The following is a 17,906-nucleotide window of genomic DNA, read 5'->3' as shown; positions in this document are numbered from 1 at the left end:
GTTGGTATGACGTTATCTATGACTGCTCCTTAACTGGATCACAAGTTACAGGGAAATGTCAAGGAATTGCAAAATGCTGTCTCCCTGGACACCCTGCATTTTTTAAACCCTCTGCACGTGTGCAGAGGGCAAAAAAATGATGGTGCGCATGCAAAGCACGCGCTTCTGAATTGGTAGGGAAGGTAAGTAGATTTTTAACCACTGCCCCTAAGTCTTTTTTTGCTAAGTCTAAGCAGTCCTGCAAAGACACACATCTATCTTTAACAGGATCCTTCTTTTTTAAAAAAAATAATGCCCCACTTACTTAGCAGCCCCAGGCAGCAAAACTAAATTTTCTAAAAATGGAAAGAATGCAGGGTAAGATTTATGGTCCAGTCAGTGTAGGTAAAATGCTTCAGGAGGATGCCTCCTTGATGAGGGGAGCTGCAGAGAGGAATGGAAATGTGGATTCTGTTTCCTCTTCCTCCTCTGCTGCTTGTGGGATGCAAACACGGATCCCTGCTGGGTTCCTTACATCTCGAAGTAACAAAAGGGACTAAGATCTCATGGCTTGGTGCTTTGGGTCTGTCAGCTTGGCAAAGCAGTGGTTTTTAAACCCAACGCAACCGCCCAAAGTGCTTATGTTTTTTAAAAAAGGATTACAATTGCAATTGGTATGGGTGGATTTGAACAGGCAAGAGACGGGACGTTGGCTCCCTGCTGTTTATAGGGTGTGTGGTAAAGACAATTTATCCTCCTGAATCCCCCACCATCTCCCCTTATTCTCGTTACCTGGACCCCACTCGTGGCTCTATAGAAATAGCAGTGAGTGGTTTGCATTGCATTGCGAATCTCGGTGCCACGCACACGCACACACCTGTGTTGGCTTTTTTTTTTTAACCCGGGGGTTCCTCTTCGGGCGGGGCTGCTTCCCTTGACTGCCGCCTCCCTCCCTCCCACTTCCTCGGGTACGGAGACCGCATAGATTTAGAGTTGGAAGGGACCTTGTAGGTCATCTAGATCAGTGATTTTCAACCTTTTTTGAGCTGCGGCACATTTTTTACATATACAAAATCATGGGGCACATTGAGCGTGGGGGGAGTTAGTGGGGGGGCTAAAAAAAGTTTGGACAAAAAAAATTATATCTCTCTCTTCCTCCCTTTCACTCTATTTCTCTCCCTCTTTCTCTTCCTTTCTTCCCCTATCTGTCCATCCCTCTTTCTTTCTCCCTTCCTTCCTCTCTTTTTTGCTCTCTATCTCTCCCTCCTTCCCTGCCTCTCTTTCTCTTGCTTTCTTTCTCTCTCTCTCTCTCTTGCTTTCTTTCTCTCTCTCTCTCTTTCTTTCTTTCTCTCTCTCTTTCTCTCTTGCTTTCTTTCTCTCTCTCTTTCTCTCTTGCTTTCTTTCTCTCTCTCTTGCTTTCCTTCTCTCTCTTTCTTTCTCTTGCTGAGCTTCGCGGCACACCTGACCATGACTCGCGGCACACTAGTGTGCCACGGCACACTGGTTGAAAAACACTGATCTAGATTCTAGTCCAACCCCGCGCTCAAGCAAGAGTCCCTACTACATCATTTTAGACCAGAGGTAGGCAAAGTTGGCTTGTGGACTTCAATTCCCAGAATTCCTGAGCCAATCATACCTGCTCGGGAATTCTGGGAGTTGAAGTCCACATGTCATAGAAGAGCCAACTTTGCCTACTCCTGTTTTACACAAATGGCCGTCTAGTCTCCCTTCGAAAGTTTCAAGTGTTGGAAGCTCTCACAACCTCCGCAGGCAAATCGTTGGAAAGGGACGCAGGAGGGATGGTGGAAATGGGTCCGCCGCCTTTCTACCGTGGACAAGTCAAAGCCACGCGTGGAGGAAGCCAGCTTCATTTCTCCCCCGCCCAACCAGCGCCCCGAAGACATGCTTTCCGTTCCTCTCCTCCAGGGGCGTCGCGGTGCTCAGGGACGTCACCCGCCTCGTGCGGGATTGGAAAAAGCGGGAAACGGAGCAGCGCGGAGGAGGGGGCCCCGTGGCCGCTGCTGGTGGGTCTCCGGTCTGAGGGGAAACATAGAAACAAAGAAGTCTGACGGCAGAAAAAGACCTCATGGTCTATCTAGTCTGCCCTTATACTATTTTCTGTATTTTATCTTAGGATGGATATATGTTTATCCCAGGCATGTTTAAATTCAGTTACTGTGGATTTATCTACCACATCTGCTGGAAGTTTGTTCCAAGGATCTACTACTCTTTCAGTAAAATAATATTTTCTCATGTTGCTTTTGATCTTTCCCCTAACTAACTTCAGATTGTGTCCCCTTGTTCTTGTGTTCACTTTCCTATTAAAAACACTTCCCTCCTGGACCTTATTTAACCCTTTAATATATTTAAATGTTTCGAGCATGTCCCCCCTTTTCCTTCTGTCCTCCAGACTATACAGATTGAGTTCATTAAGTCTTTCCTGATACGTTTTATGCTTAAGACCTTCCACCATTCTTGTAGCCCGTCTTTGGACCCGTTCAATTTTGTCAATATCTTTTTGTAGGTGAGGTCTCCAGAACTGAACACAGTATTCCAAATGTGGTCTCACCAGCATTCTATATAGTGGGATCATAATCTCCCTCTTCCTGCTTGTTATACCTCTAGCTATGCAGCCAAGCATCCTACTTGCTTTCCCTACCGCCTGACTGCACTGTTCACCCATTTTGAGACTGTCAGAAATCACTACCCCTAAATCCTTTTCTTTTGAAGTATTTGCCAACACTGAACTGCCAATACGATACTCAGATTGAGGATTCCTTTTCCCCAAGTGCATTATTTTACATTTGGAAACATTAAACTGCAGTTTCCATTGCTTAGACCATTTATCTAGTAAAGCTAAATCATTTACCATATTACAGACGCCTCCAGGAATATCAACCCTATTGCACACTTTAGAGTCATCGGCAAATAGGCAAACCTTCCCTACCAAACCTTCCCCTATGTCACTCACAAATATATTAAAAAGAATAGGACCCAGAACAGATTATGTATTTTTCAAAAGGGCCTTAAGAACAAAGACAGAGTAAGGTGGCAAGGGATCCCTTCTTCCTGCTTGCTGCTGAAAGGTGTTGGTAGGGAACAGCAGCTCCATGCCTTGTTTCCTTCCCCCCTCCCTCTCCGCCCGCAAGTCCCCCAGTCCTGCTCTAAAGAAGGCAGCAACCTCAGGATTGGGGGCTTTCCCTAACCCCCCACTTTCCGGGCTTCCCAGGTTGGTGGTCCACCCAGAGTATAGGCTCAAGTTCAGCTGCAGAAATTGCCTCTTTTGTTCTACAATTCTTTGCCCCTTTTCCTATTTTAGGGCTCCCTCTTTGAGGTGCAATGCTCAAGTTCATAAGTTGGCCCTTTGAGGATTTTTTCCACCTTTGCTTTTAACCTCTACAAATGTTTTGAATACAGCGATAGTTGTTTCACTGTGTCAGTGGAAAAGGGAGGGTTTGTAGCCTCCTTCCAGCTAGGATTGGAATACTTGAATTAAAAATAGACATTCTTCATTGTGGCTTAAATGCTTTCCTAGGGGAAAAAAGGAAAGACCGAATTGTTGTCAAGACAGGAACATAAATCAGAGATAATTGCATGTTATTGTTTATAGAGAAAGCAACTGAGAAAAAGAAATGGGAGGCCGAAGTCTGCAGCTGATTAAAGGGCGGCCTGAAAACCCTGTTATATAAATCCCGTGTCACCTCTTATGGGAACACCGTGTCTCACTAAGGGATTATTCTAAAATCTCCCAAACAAGCTTTAGAGATAAGTATTGTCTGATTGTAACAGATTTGTAGCAAGTATTTTTATAGCACTTAACCGCAGACTCCCATTATAGATAGATTAAGGTGCTCTGTTAGCGTAGAAGGAATGTTTTAGTTGAAGTGAATGATATTCCGGTATTTGGAGAGGTGGTTTGCAACAGCTGGGCTTCTGGCCTGTTTTAAGGGAAAGGTGAAAGAATCAAGGCAAGGGAAAAGGTTTGTCTTTTAGGAAATAGTACCGAATTGTGAATTCACCACTTGGCATTAGTCTTCCTTAAGTTTCCATAAGGCATCATACATATTCTGTTAAAGAAAGAAAAGGCTCAAAAGTTTGTTTTCTCTCACTGAATGAAAATTTCACTCTCCTTTACATCATATACTTTAATTTTAGAGGCAGAGTGTCTTCACACTGTTAATTGCAGATAATTTGCCAAAAGCTCAGTATCCCAAACCTGTTTCTTTAAAAACAAACTTCCCGTCAATTGATGAGCCTCTTGTTATTTAATCTGGATAAAGATTTTTAGCTTCAAAACTTTGATCCCTATAGAAATAAATTGAAAAAGTGGACACATCCAATAATAGCGAAAACTGCTCCAGTTCTTCAAGAAAAATATTTCATGAATTCTGGTCTTACAGTTAATTAGGTAGCTTTCATATTTAAGAAGGCCCTGATTAAGCCTAACATGATCAGTTTTATAAAATGGACCAGCCATTTTATGTTTTAAATTCCTAGTACAGATAGCTACTTTTTAAAAAATGTGAATAGAAAATGCCACTGAGATATGTACCAGAAAAAAACTGAAAAATATATAGATGGTAACTAGCCCATATCACTCACAGTAAAGTGCATATACTAATGTAAATGGATCTTTGCCTAATGCAATCTCTTTGGACAGGACTACTTTTCTACACTAAAATGAACAGACACACACAATTTGTATGTCCACTCATTGCAGTTGACCATACACACACACGCTTGTGTGTGAATGTACACATAGCAACTAATACATGGTGTGTTGTACCAGTAACTTCAGTTATGCTTAAGCTATGTATAAATTAGTAATAGCTAATCTTAGATTCAGCTGGGTTTTATTAACTACAGTATATAAAGTAGGAGTTCCAGTAGTTCAGAAATTGCTGTGTAAATAGTGAAGCCAGCAATGCAGAAGCTGGAAACGAGACGTTCTTCATTCGGATACTTGATTTGGGTTACGGTGATAGTTCTGTAAATTGACTGCCTTCTCTAACACCTTTCTAGAAGTACCTGTGATTACAGCAGACTTCTTAGAGGGAGGATCCAAAAATGACCACAGCAGGATGACAACGTGGTTACAAGTAAGATAGACCTTTATTTTGTTTGTTTATTTATATCCCACCTTTATTAGTTTAAAAAATAAGGTGGTGAGCACACACAATATTTCCTTCGCCTATTTTCCCCCACAACCTCCACTCTGTGAAGTGAGTTGGACTGAGAGAGAGTAACTGGCCTAAAGTCACCTAATCAGCTTTCATGCCTAAGGCAAGATTAGAACTGTCCACTGGCTTCTAGCCTCCTGCTTTAATTATTAAACCAAATTGGCTCTTAGTTTCAGGCTAATTATCAGAAAGGGGGGGGGGAACCATACAAATTCCCTACTTGAGATTATAATGCAGGAATCCATATTGAAGGATTTAAATACAAATTCAGCCTGTTCTAACAAGGTTAAATAATTTCTTCCCTAAATGTTAAAGCATTAGCATCGCTTGGCTGTGTCTGATCTCTGTTTGTTTCCCTAAATTATGTATGTATTCCAGTGACTTCCAGTGAGTCATAATGATTTTACTATGTATTTAGGAAGAAGGAAGTAAAAATGCAGATGTAGCGCCATAATGTACAATATCTTCTTTAAATATTCTATGGTATATACACAAACATAAGGAAATTCATGCTTTGTGTGGCCTCTTAGATATTGAAAACACATACTGTTTGCATAGAATAAATTAATATATGCTAATTCTCTACAAAGATTGGTCCGTCTTCTGCCCTCTGTCAGAAATAAGTGTGATTTATAACATTTTTCCTACCTTTGTGGAATACAAGGATCCGTTTCTTTTCTTCCTTTTCTTTTTTTGGCGAGTAACAGATTTATTATTTTTGTTTGTGGGACCTATGTCCCCACTTCCTGTACACTAAAAAGATCCTACTTTAAGTATGAGGAATGCACACTGCTCAAAAAAATAAAGGGACTTCTGTAAAAACAAACAGTCCACTTAGGAAGCAACACAGATTGACAATCAATTTCATTTTGTTGTCAGCACATTCAACTTTGGACAAAACAAAGTATTCAATGAGAATATTTCATTCTTTCAGATCTAGGATGTGTTCTTTGAGGGTTCCCTTTATTTTTTTCCAGCAGTATGTTTTCAGAGTCAGGTGACACAGTGCAGGCATTTCAGCCCCAAAGTCTGCCAGCATTTGAACCCTAACATCTCCACTTGCATATTAAATGCCAATGCTTGGAGAAAGGGGATTTCTAGAAGGAGTGTTCTGTGAGTAGATGCCATCTCATAACCATATCATTGTTGAAGACGTTCTGTGAATTGGGATATCAAATGGGGTTTTTTTTGTTTTTTTGAATAAAGAGGGTTACATAGATATGAAGACAGCAAATGAACCAGAGAAGTGATTAAGGAATACGTTTTTACTCAGCCATCTCAGTGGAGTTTATTTTTAAAAGCTGTAGGCTTGCCTAAAGAAGTTAGCTTAAAGCTAGTTTCTGTGTGTCCATTGAATATGCTTGTCACTGGAATGTTAGTTCCCAGGTGAATGAAAATGTTTGCTTCATCATTTCTCTGAGAGGACAGATGTGTCCAAGGAGTCTTGCTGGCTGAGATCAGAGCAGAGCTGTGGGGAGCTGTCAAAGGGAAGCAGGGCTTGGTCAGAGCCAAAGAATGAGAAACTGGTGTTCCACCTTCCAAGGAATAACATGTGTTGCCATTTCACTAGAGCAGGGGTCAGCAACCTGTGGCTCTGGAGCTGCATGTGGCTCTTTCATCCCTCTGCTGCGGCTCCCTGCGGTCGGCTCCACAATTGATAGGGCTTTCGGTTAGGACAGGTAGAGGAAAAAGAGTGATGCGCTAGGAAGAGTCTCTATGGTGGGGGAACTGGACTTCCAGCCGGCAGAGGAAAAAAGGATGTGATACTAGGAGGAGACTCTATGGTAAGGGAACTAGAATTCTGGTCGGCTCCTGAATTGAAAAGGAGGCTTCCGGTTAAGACCTTTGTGGCTCTTTGAGTGTTTAAGGTTACCAACCCCTGCACTAGGGGCATATTTATAGATGCCTTAAGTACTTACCTGGGTGAGTTGTGCTTGGACATTGATACATCCCTTTGTCTGAGTAACAGTTTAAAGGCATTTAGCTGTTTTCTTCTTTGGGCTGTATGGGGTTGGGGTTGTTTATTTTTTGTTTTGTTTGGCAAACTTTCATTATCCATTTTAACTCAATGGTGGCTGGTGTTTTGAAAGAAAACTCAAGAATCCAGTCTTAAGAAATGAGGTTTCTGTCTACAGATCTGTCTGCAATAGGAATATTAGCAGTGTGGCGACTGCTGGGGTTGGCTATGGTTAAATCACCTAAAGTGGACTCCTGCCTACTTCTAATTTTATGTGTTAGTTTTTCATGACAGGGATTATGCTTTGTAGTAAAGCAACCTGGAAAGCTGCTCCATATATTAGTGTAACAAATAGAACGCTTCAGTTGCCTTGGAAAAACCACAATTACTCATTTCCTTCCTCACACCTTAGTAGACTTTTTAAAAAAGAACTGTATTACACCTTGCTTAGTAAACAAAACGCTTAATTTGTATTTTAGGTAAACTAGAGAACTCTTAGTTGTTGTTTTTTAACCAGACACACCACCTGCAGGGGAAAGATGGCGTGCCAAGAGCTCATCTTTCAAAAAGAGTTTGATGTACAGTATCTCAATTTATTTTCTCCTTCTCCCCCTTCTCTTTCTATTACTCTTCTCATGCATTGTTGACTCTGATTTTCCTAAAACTGACTCTCTCTAAATCTCCAGCAGGGAGAAGCCCTTAGAACAGACTTGGGCAAAGAGAGGCCCATGGGCCACATCCGGCCTGCCCACTATCTGTGACCGGCCCATACACTATTTGTGAAAAATGTCCCACTTTTTAAAAAGTTCTCCTCCCCCTGGGCTGTGGTGGGAGCCTGGAAACGGTGGTTGGGAGGCAGCTGCGCAGCTCCTCTGCCCGAGGAAAGCTCAGGACATTGACGATAAGGTGAGTGCTAGGCAATGAGGTCACTGTGGGTGATGTCAGGAGCCCCCCGAGAGAGATGCTTGGGCAGAGCCGAACGAGCGGCCAAAAGAGAGAGAAGCAGCAGTGGTGGTGATTGAGGTGCGGGTGGGTGGAGGAAGCAGCAGCAGCGGAGGAAGGAGAGGAAGAAGAAGAAACAGCGGCAGCAGCGCAGCGGGGGGGCAGCATTAACTGCGGGCCAGGAAGAGTTGGCTCCCGGAGGGAGGGGCCGCCAGGGAGGCCTCCTCTGCGCAGGCGCACCTCGGGCCCCCTTCCTGACGAAGTGTTAGTCTGGCCCTCTAAAACCATCCCAATTTCTCATGCGGCCCCATGACAAAATTAATTGTCCACCCCTGCCTTAGAACATCATGAGCAGAGGTGGGCTGCTACGGGGTACGGAGAACCCATAGCTAACCTTATGGCTGGTTCAGAGAATCCCACCTCTGGTTGCCCCCATCCCACCCCCTGCTGACCCACCCTACCCCACACACCCCAGGAGTCTCCATATGGCCCATTTTGGATGGGAGGTAAGTGCAGGGCCCACACAGAGGATCGGGGAGGGGGAAAAAGGGGCCTCCCGGAAGTTCCAGAGGGCTAGAAATGGAGCCATTTCTGGCCTCTGGAGGACCTCTGGAGCCCAGTGGAGACAGTTTTCATGCTCACAGAGGCTGGAGGAAGCCAAAAGCAGGAGGCTGACTAGGCCATACCCACCATGGCCACACCCAACCAGCCACCTGGCAGATAACCTTATACTTTTAAAACCCTATAAATAAAATTGCTTTGATTTGACTCTATAGATATGATTAATTCCTTTTCCTGTCTAATACAAGATAGGATAAATAAATTCCCCGGGCAACGCCGGGTAATCAACCAGTACAATAAATAAAAAGTAATAAAAAGTAGATCACCAAGGCGCCTGCCTGCAAAGGAGTGCAAGCCAAGGAGGTGAATCACAGACGTGTGGATCAGGGCCAAGCTGGGGAAGGTGAACAACGAAAAGGAGCCGGGAGAGCGCACAGAGAGCATATTTCAAGATCTGAAAGATTCTTCAGGTGCTGAATCCTGACTTAGTAGTTTTCCAAGAAATTATTGTTCTTCCTTTTGTTTCCTGGGACAGCAGGATTTCTCTTAGCGATTAGATTTCAAGTGGTCTCTCTCTCTCTCTCTCTCTCTCTCTCTCTCTCTCTCTCTCTCTCTCTCTCTCTTTGCTTTAGAAAATGTCAGATGAAGCCATTTCCTTTTGCACAGATCCCTGCTCATTTCAGATTGGCTCATTCCCAGGGGAATGGCTACTGGACTTCCTTTCTCAGCCTCCTTATGGAAAAGGACGTTTGTTTTCATGCTTCAGCCTTACAGAGGCTTCGGGAAGAAACTAAATCAGCCTTCTTCTGTCTGGAGTCGGGCTTTTAAAAATACTCTTGAGAATTACTGCAAAAAGCTGTTTTTTTATTTTGAAATACAGAACTGAGTGTTTGAGAAGAAGGGTTCCATTATTGGCCTGGTCCCCAATAATACACAACAGACATGTCAAATAAATATGATCTTTGAACCAAAACTGTCAGCATTCCCACCAAGCAAAACTCCAAAGCAGGTGGATTCTTCAAAGAACAATTTTATTAGACACATCATATTGGCACAACTGGGTGAAAACCAACTCTGAAAGTTCCCACGGTTTTCACCTAATTAAACAAGAAAGTTTTCCCCCTTCCCCAAGTCATCAATCACACGGTCCCATCAAGGTGCTGGCCAGTTGCTTGATTACTTCGCTCCTCCTCTCCCAGCCACCTGTTGGAATGACCTTGGTCCCCACAGGAAAATTGATTATTTTGGCTACAACACCCCAGCTGACTATTTCCCTTCTCCTCCCATCTAGTGGCGGCCTTGAAGCCTCAAGGATAGCTCCAGCAGGGTTCGCTTTTCAGGATTGACACAAGCAAGCAGGGAGAGCAAACTGGAGTTTGTTGGGGAAATTCGAGAGGGACCATTCCCCCCCATTTCCTCTAAAGAATTGGAGGTAAAACTTTGTAGCAAATGTGCCATATTTGCTTTTCTCTCAGGATGAAAAGTGAAGGCTGATCAACTTCCTGGAAGAGAATATAAAGGAGCTAAGCTTTCCATGTTTCATCTTATTGGGATTTCTTGGGTGCAACTGGTAATAACTCTGGTAATATTGTAGCTTTAACTAAAGCATTTGCTAGACCAGTTCTTGAATATAGACCACCTGTCTGAAACCCACACTGCATATTGGACATTAATACAATCGAGAGAGTCCAGAAATATTTCACCAGAAGAATCCTCTACTCCTCTGCTCTCAACAGAATGCCAGACTTGAAATTTTGGGATTAGACAGTTTAGAACTACGCCGCCTTTGGTCTGACCTAAGTATGGCAGATAAAATTATCTGCTACAATGTCCTACCCATCAGCTTCAACCTCAACAATACACAAGCATACAGTAGATACAAACTTAATGCAAACTGCTCCAACTCGATTGCAGAAAATACAACTTCAGCAACAGAGTGGTCAGTGCCTGGAATGCACTACCTAACTCTGTGGTTTCTTCCCCAAACCCCCAAAACTAATCCTAACCCTAATCTTAGACCAGTGTTTCTCAACCTTCGCGGTTTGAAGATGGGTGGACTTCAACTCCCAGAATTCCCCAGCCAGCAACGGGGAATTGTGGGAGTTGAAGTCCACCCATCTTCAAACTGCCAAGGTTGAGAAACACTGTCTTAGACTGTCTACTGTGGACCTCACCCCATTCTTAAGAGGTCTGTAAGGGACATGCATAAGTGTACCAACAGGCCTTCCGCCCCTGTCCTAATGTTCCCATGTACTCAACACCATCTCATGTATACATGTATTTACTTTTACTGTAATCTTATATATATACTTGACAAAAATAAATAAAAAATAAATAAAACACAAGAAGCCCTGTGATGGAACTGCAGGATTAAAAAGATTGCCATTCAAAGATTGGGTTGAAAGCCATGCCCAGCAAGGGCATGTTGTTGGGCCTGTGTCTTTCCATATTTAAAGGGATATTGAGTGTTACATAGCAGAAGTTGGTTCTAGATCCTTTAGTGTTCAGCATAATTCTAACCAATGGGGGGGGGGGAATGTAAAGTACATTTGCAGATTGACACCAAGGATTAGACGGACAGCCCTAGCAAATACCAAAAAAAAAGATTTAGGAGAAACTTGCAAACATAAAGAAGAGCTAGTAAGATAAACTTCAGTGGGGATAAGTGAAGAATTCTGTATTTATGTAAGGAAAATCATTATGAGATGCAGGACAGCAGTACCTGATAAAGATTTGAGTGTCTTAGGTGTCAAACTGAATTGTTAGCCTTGAGTGCAGTGTAGATGCTCTAGGGGGGAGGAAGCGGGGATTTAAATCTTGGGTGCACAACAGGTGCGTAAAGTGAAGTCCAAGATGTTCCCCTCAGTTAAGAACACACACAGCATATTATGAGTGAGAAATCAGAACCTATCCAGAGGAGAGGAAGCAAGATGACAAGGAGCCTGCAAGGAAAATCTTAGGGAGAATCCTAAGAAGCCTAAAAATGGAAGGCCACTTGAAGACAGGATAGCTTCTTTCAAATATCGGAAGGACTTTCGTGTAGAGAAGGAGAGTAGCACAAGGTTGTTCCAGGTTTAAGTTACAAACTCTTTGATAATGGCGAACCTTTTTTCCCGTGGGTGCCAAAAGTGTGTGTGTGCATGCTATCATGCATGCATGAGTGCCTACACCCATAATTCAATGCCTAGGCAGGGTGAAAACGGCCTCCCCCTCCCCCTGGAGGTCAGAAATGGCCCATTTCCCAATTTCTGGTGGGCTCTGGTAGGCCGGTCTCCCAACTTCTGGTAGGTCTGGGAGGCCCATTTTTCACCCTCCCCAGGCTCTAGAGGCTTCCAGGAAGCCTGGAAAGGGCAAAAACGCCCTTCCCCATTCCCTTGGAGGCCCTCTATAAGCTGAAAACACCCTCCCATGGCCTCCACGTGAGCAAAAAATCAAGTGGCCGGCACGCACATGAGCTGAGCTAGGACAAAGGCTCACATGCCAGTAGATATGGCTCCACGTGTCACCTTTGGTACCTGTGCCATAGGTTCACCATCATTGTCCTAGGGGGTCCATCCAGTGAAGGGCTACCAAAATTTTTACTACCACACTGTGGGCGTGGCTTATGCAGAACGCTCTGCATTTTCTTTCAACATCTTTCAGTGCAAATTAGGTGCTCTAGGGTGGAGCTCCATTTTTGCTACCCCACTGCATCCCCCCCCCCCCCCGGTCTGGGCAATAGCTCACCCCTGGGTCCATCTTTTCAACAGTAGAACAGAACATCTTGAAGAGTGCTGTGTTTTCCTTTGCTGGAGCTGTGTCCGCCAGCAATATAGCCAACCTTCAGGGATGTCACAGCAGTGAACTTCTATACTGGCAGGGTTGGACTAGATGATCTTTGAGGTCTCTCCCAGCCCTTACGTTTTATGGTTCTTTGAATGAGTAACCCTCTTGTTTCACGGGTTAGCTCACTCTTACCTCTTGGGCTGTCCTGTTTATTTTTTGGATTAAGATTACCTACCCTAATTATACGGATATTAATGCATATGCTTGCTTAAAAGTCTTTATGTCTGGTTGCTGGAAGCTCTTTACAAACAAGTAATGAGAGATCACAAAAGGGGATGGTGTGATGGGATTAAACATTCTTTGCCTGGGAGTAGGCATGATTCAGCCAAAAGTTTTGTTTGCAATGAGGTCACCAATAAGGGCTGTTAAAATGAAAAGAAAGAAAGAAGGAATGGAATCCAGGAAGTCTTGTAGGGTATAAGGCAATTCATAGAACTTGCTGTTCTTTTAAGAGGAGTCACATTACAGCTCTACCTTTTAGCTGTAGGCCATTTGTGTGTGTGTGTGTGTGTGTGTGTGTGTGTGTGTGTGTGTGTAAGCTATAGTAAAGTTGAAATAAGTAAGGTAGCTAGTCCCAGATCTATAAAGATGTCAGCCATTCCAGGTGGATAAGCCTAGGAAGCCAATGTCCCAAAGAAGTCACTTTCATTGTGCAGCTATAATGGCAGAATCTCACAAGTCTGAATGAGTTTTCCTCTTCCCTCTCTTTATCTTCGGGGCCACATTCTGTCACATAACTCCCAGTAGCCGATAAGGGCCCACAGGGTTAGACTTCTCTGGGTCCCATGGCTAGTTCAGGGGTAAGCAAACTTGGCTCTTCTATGGCATATGGACTTCAACTCCCAGAATTCCTGAGCTAGCATGATTGGCTCAGGAATTCTGAGAGCTGAAGTCCACGAGTCATAGAAGAACCAACTTGGCCTACCCTTGGACTAGATAGTGTTGGCTGGTGGGGCCATGGGGAGGGTCCTCTCTGTGGTGACTCCAGTTCTCTGGAACCAGCTGCCCCTGGAGGTCCATACTGCTTCCAACTTGCTGGCCTTCCGGAAGGCTGTGAAGACCTGGCTTTGCTGGCAGGCCCGGGGCTGTTGATGTCATCTCGATCTGGCCCACAAATTATATGAATGGTTTTAATGGGTTTTAGACTGTTTTTATTCTGTTTTTATATGTTGTACACCACCCAGAGTCCAGAAGGAGTTGGGCGGCTTATAAGTGTGATCAATAAATACATAAATAAATAAATCTTGGCATTAGGATGAGATAGGTCCTGTCTGGGACTTTACCCAGGTTATGTTCCTACCCTGAGTCAATTCCCTTTTCCCTGATTTCTAATATCTGACTGTCTCAAAATGGGTGAACAGTGCGGTCAGGCGGTAGGGAAAGCAAGCAGAATGCTGCATAGCTAGAGGTTTAACAAGCAGGAAGAGGGAGATTGTGATCCCGCTGTGTAGAGCGCTGGTGAGACCACATTTGGAATACTGTGCTCAGTTCTGGAGACCTCACCTAAAAAAAGATATTGATTCAATTGAACGGGTCCAAAGATGGGCTACAAGAATGATGGAAGGTCTTAAGCATAAAACCTATCAGGAAAGACTTCATGAACTCAATCTGTATAGTATGAAGGAGAGAAAGGAAAGGGGACACGATCGAAACATTTAAGTATGTTAAAGGGTTAAATAAGGTTCAGGAGGGAAGCGTTTTTAATAGGAAAATGAACACAAGAACAAGGGGCCACAATCTGAGGTTAGTTGGGGGAAAGATCAGAAATAACGTGAGGAAATATTATTTGACTGAAAGAGTAGTCGATGCTTGGAACAAACTTCCAGCAGACGTGGTTGGAACTGAATTTAAACATGCCTGGGATAAACATATATCCATCCTAGGATAAAATACAGGAAACAGTATAAGTGCAGACTAGATCAGTGGTCCCCAACGTTTTTTCCACCAGGGACCAGTTTCAGCAAGACAATTTTTCTATGGCCCAGAGGGGGCGGAAAGGGGCGTGGTTGGGGGCGGGATTAAGCATGGGGGTGCTGGTCCTCCCCGCCCCTCTTTCCCGCCATCGTCCTGTGGCCGGCAGAACCTGCCTCCCAAGCCCTCTTGCCCAGCGGGAGCTAAGCGCTGGAGAGAGGGGGTCAGGCTGGCCCTCCTGCCTCCCCCCAGCCAAAAACGCAAAAGCGCCCCGCAGCAGAAGCCAAAAGAGGCTTGAGCCTCTCGGTCCTTCCCGCCCCTCTGTCCCATCCATCGTCCTGTGGCCGGCAGAACCTGCCTCCCGAGGCCTCTTGCCCGGCGGGAGGTGAAGCGCTGGAGGGAGGGGGTGGCGGCATGAGGGCCGACAGCTGCTGACTCCACGGACCGGTGCAACATGCCCCGCGGCCCGGCACTGGTCCGCGGACCGGTGGTTGGGGACCCCTGGACTAGATGGACCATGAAGTCTTTTTCTGCCGTCAATCTTCTATGTTTCTATGACTCTTTGTTTTCTTCCCCCACTCCCTCAAGGCCATTCCCTCCGCCCCCCCCCCCCCCACTTCAGGCAGCAGAATTGGAGGAAGGCAGGCAGGTGTTTGATGGCCCTTAGAAACGACCAGGCTGTTTGGGATGTGAATGCCGACTGCCAGGCTAGTGGAGGTGTCTGATACAAGGGAGCTTCTACTGCCTCTTCTTTCTTTAATGAGGATCAAAGTTCTTCAGTTAAAATTTAACAGCGGAGGTTGCTTAACTTCTTTGACTTTATCTTACAATGGACCTTATGCTCTTTAGTTATTGCTCCAGAATCTTTCAAGTCTAGACTTCTGACTGACCCACCCTGTTTTTGGCCAGTCTTAATCAGGGGTGGGTTTCTCTTACCTTCCCGACTGGTTCAGAAGTGCGTGCATGCGTCACAGCTGGGTACTGACCCTCTGAGCATGAGCAGAAGCCTTTTGTGCATGTGCAGAGGGTTATTTGCCAGCCGCTTTTAAGCAGTGAGCACCAGGGAACTGGTTTGGGGGGGGTAGCAAGGCGGCCTTCACTACCGGCTTGGTGACCGTGGCCAAATTTCCACCACTGGTTTGCACAAACCGTCCCAAATTGGTAGCAACCCACCACTAGCTCCTAATTGAATGCCTATTCGGTTATTGTTTTCTCTCTTCAGAAGCAAGAATTTGATAGCCAGATGTTACTGGGCTCCTCATTAGAGTTGCCGTTCAAGAGACGTGGGTCCAGTAGTAACCTAGTTAGTGGGGAAGAACAGTCCTGAAGACCAGTCAGTGGCACGAGGCTCACTTCGCCTCCTGAGACATAATATCCAAGTTAGTCTTTTCTCCCTACAGACCACTGGCTGAACTGAGCTATTTTTGGCTAGATAACCAGATCAGACTGAAATGTACCCAAACTCACCAAGTAAATAAATCACTGCCGTTCCCTCTGGAGGCTCCCTGCTTCATTCTGCCAATTCTCTTCTTGGTTGTTATCCCAGCAGGCCCAGCAAAGCTGGAGCGTCTTATTTTTAGATGGGGTTCTAGCCCCCAAGGAAGACTTCTGCAGTCCTGTACATTTTCATCCCAATGTTTGTCTTGGTTTTGACAGTGGAAGATGCTGACAGTGCAGATAGGAATGTGTGCAGATTAGGAAAGAGCAAGGTCCTCCTTCTGCTGGTGAAATGCCCCGAGTGAAACCATCCCAGCTAGCTGCAGAGCTTTGCTATGTTTTTATTCCATTGAAAAGAATCACAATTGTTGTGTACTCCTTCAAAAAAGAAAATGGCACTAGGGTAGCCACCAGAGCAGAATGCATACATTTCCAATAGTACATGTTTAATTAATTAATTTCATTTAATTAACAAAAAAGAGCTAAGCAAGTACATGTCAGTATTTGTTCTTCGGGAAGATCCCTCACAGAAATACCTACATCTTGGGAGCAGATAATGAGTTTTCACCAGCTTGAGGCTATGATTGTCTTGCCAACTCATTGGGTCAACCAGAGTTCAGCTCAGGGTATTTCTTAAAAGTTGCCTATCTCCTGCTCTCCCCTGCACACAATCTGCTTCTTTACATTTTCCTTTTTATTGATTTTTTCACCCTTACCTGTCTAAGAAATGGCATTAAACACTAGCAGTATTTTTTTGTCAATGTATTCTTGATTTGTAGGGGATTGGTGTTGTCACTGCAGATGGGAACTACACCCAAGAAATTTAAAGGTGTTTGCTCTCGGGGAGGAAAACCATGGCAAAGCTAGACCGCATACTAAAAAGTAGAGACATCACCCTGCCAGCAAAAGTGTGCATAGTCAAGGCTAGGGTTTTCCCAATTGCAATGTAGGGTTGTGAAAGTTGGACCATAAGGAAGGCTGAGCTCCAAAGAATGGAGACCTTTGAACTCTGGTGCTGGAGAAGACTCCTGCAAGTCCCTTGGACTGCAAGGAGATCCAACTGGTCAGTCCTAGAGGAGATCAACCCTGACTGCTCTTTAAAAGGCCAGATCCTGAAGATGAAACTCAGATACTTTGGCCACCTAATGAGAAGGAAGGACTCACTGGAGAAGAGCCTAAAGCTGGGAACGATGGAGGGCAAAAGAAGGGACAACAGAAAATGAGGTGGCTGGGTGGAGTCACTGAAGCAGTCAGCATGAGCTTAAATGGACTCCAGAGGATGGTAGAGGACAGGAAGGCCTGAAGGAACGTTCTTCATGGGGTGGCAATGGGTCGGACACCGCTTCGCAACTAACAACAACAATATCAGAACCAAGGGAGCTCAGACGCCCATCTGGATCTGCTCTGTGAGCCACCATATATTCACAATGCGTTTAGCTTGGGTTGATCAAAATGAGAAACAAAACAGTTCTAGAAATCTTTTCATTAAGATTTATGTGCCCACATTGCCTTACTTACCTGTGCCTACTTTGTTAATGTTTATGTTTTTACCAATACCTACTATCTTGTACATGCTTGACAAAATAAATAAATAAAATAAATAAAGACCCTTTTGTATCTATTTTAAAGAACAAAAGCCAGCCGAGAATACCCTTTAAGCAAAGTCTGGTTAAGGCTAGAGTGTTTCTATTACTCAAAATATCTCTCTTTCTCTTTCCCTTTCTCTCTCTCTCTCTTTGTGTGTGTATGTGATATTGCTGACTTCCCATTGTTTTTCATATGGAAATGACTTCCCACTTCTCTTGTTTGTTATCTGAATGGCCCTCTGCTGTGATATGCAGAGAAATCTAGGGGAGCTCTGAGGGGGTCCCTCCCCACCATTTATTTCTTGGGCATGCTGTGGGGGGGGGGATACTGCATTTCTGCAGACTTGTGGCAAATAGCATTTCTGACGGCCTCTTGGAATACTTTTGGGGGGATTCAGAAGAAGGAGTCAGTCTGTCCCTGAGTCCTTGTTCTAGCTCTTATTGAGCCCAACATGTTGTACAGCTTCCTGCTTATTTGCATAAAGTGATGGGAGGCGATCAGTGTGCTGATAAATTAAACAGATGGCT

Source organism: Erythrolamprus reginae, chromosome 8, assembly GCF_031021105.1.
Source record: "Erythrolamprus reginae isolate rEryReg1 chromosome 8, rEryReg1.hap1, whole genome shotgun sequence".
NCBI classification, from domain to species: domain Eukaryota; kingdom Metazoa; phylum Chordata; class Lepidosauria; order Squamata; family Dipsadidae; genus Erythrolamprus; species Erythrolamprus reginae.
Note: the sequence above shows the minus strand (reverse complement) of the source record.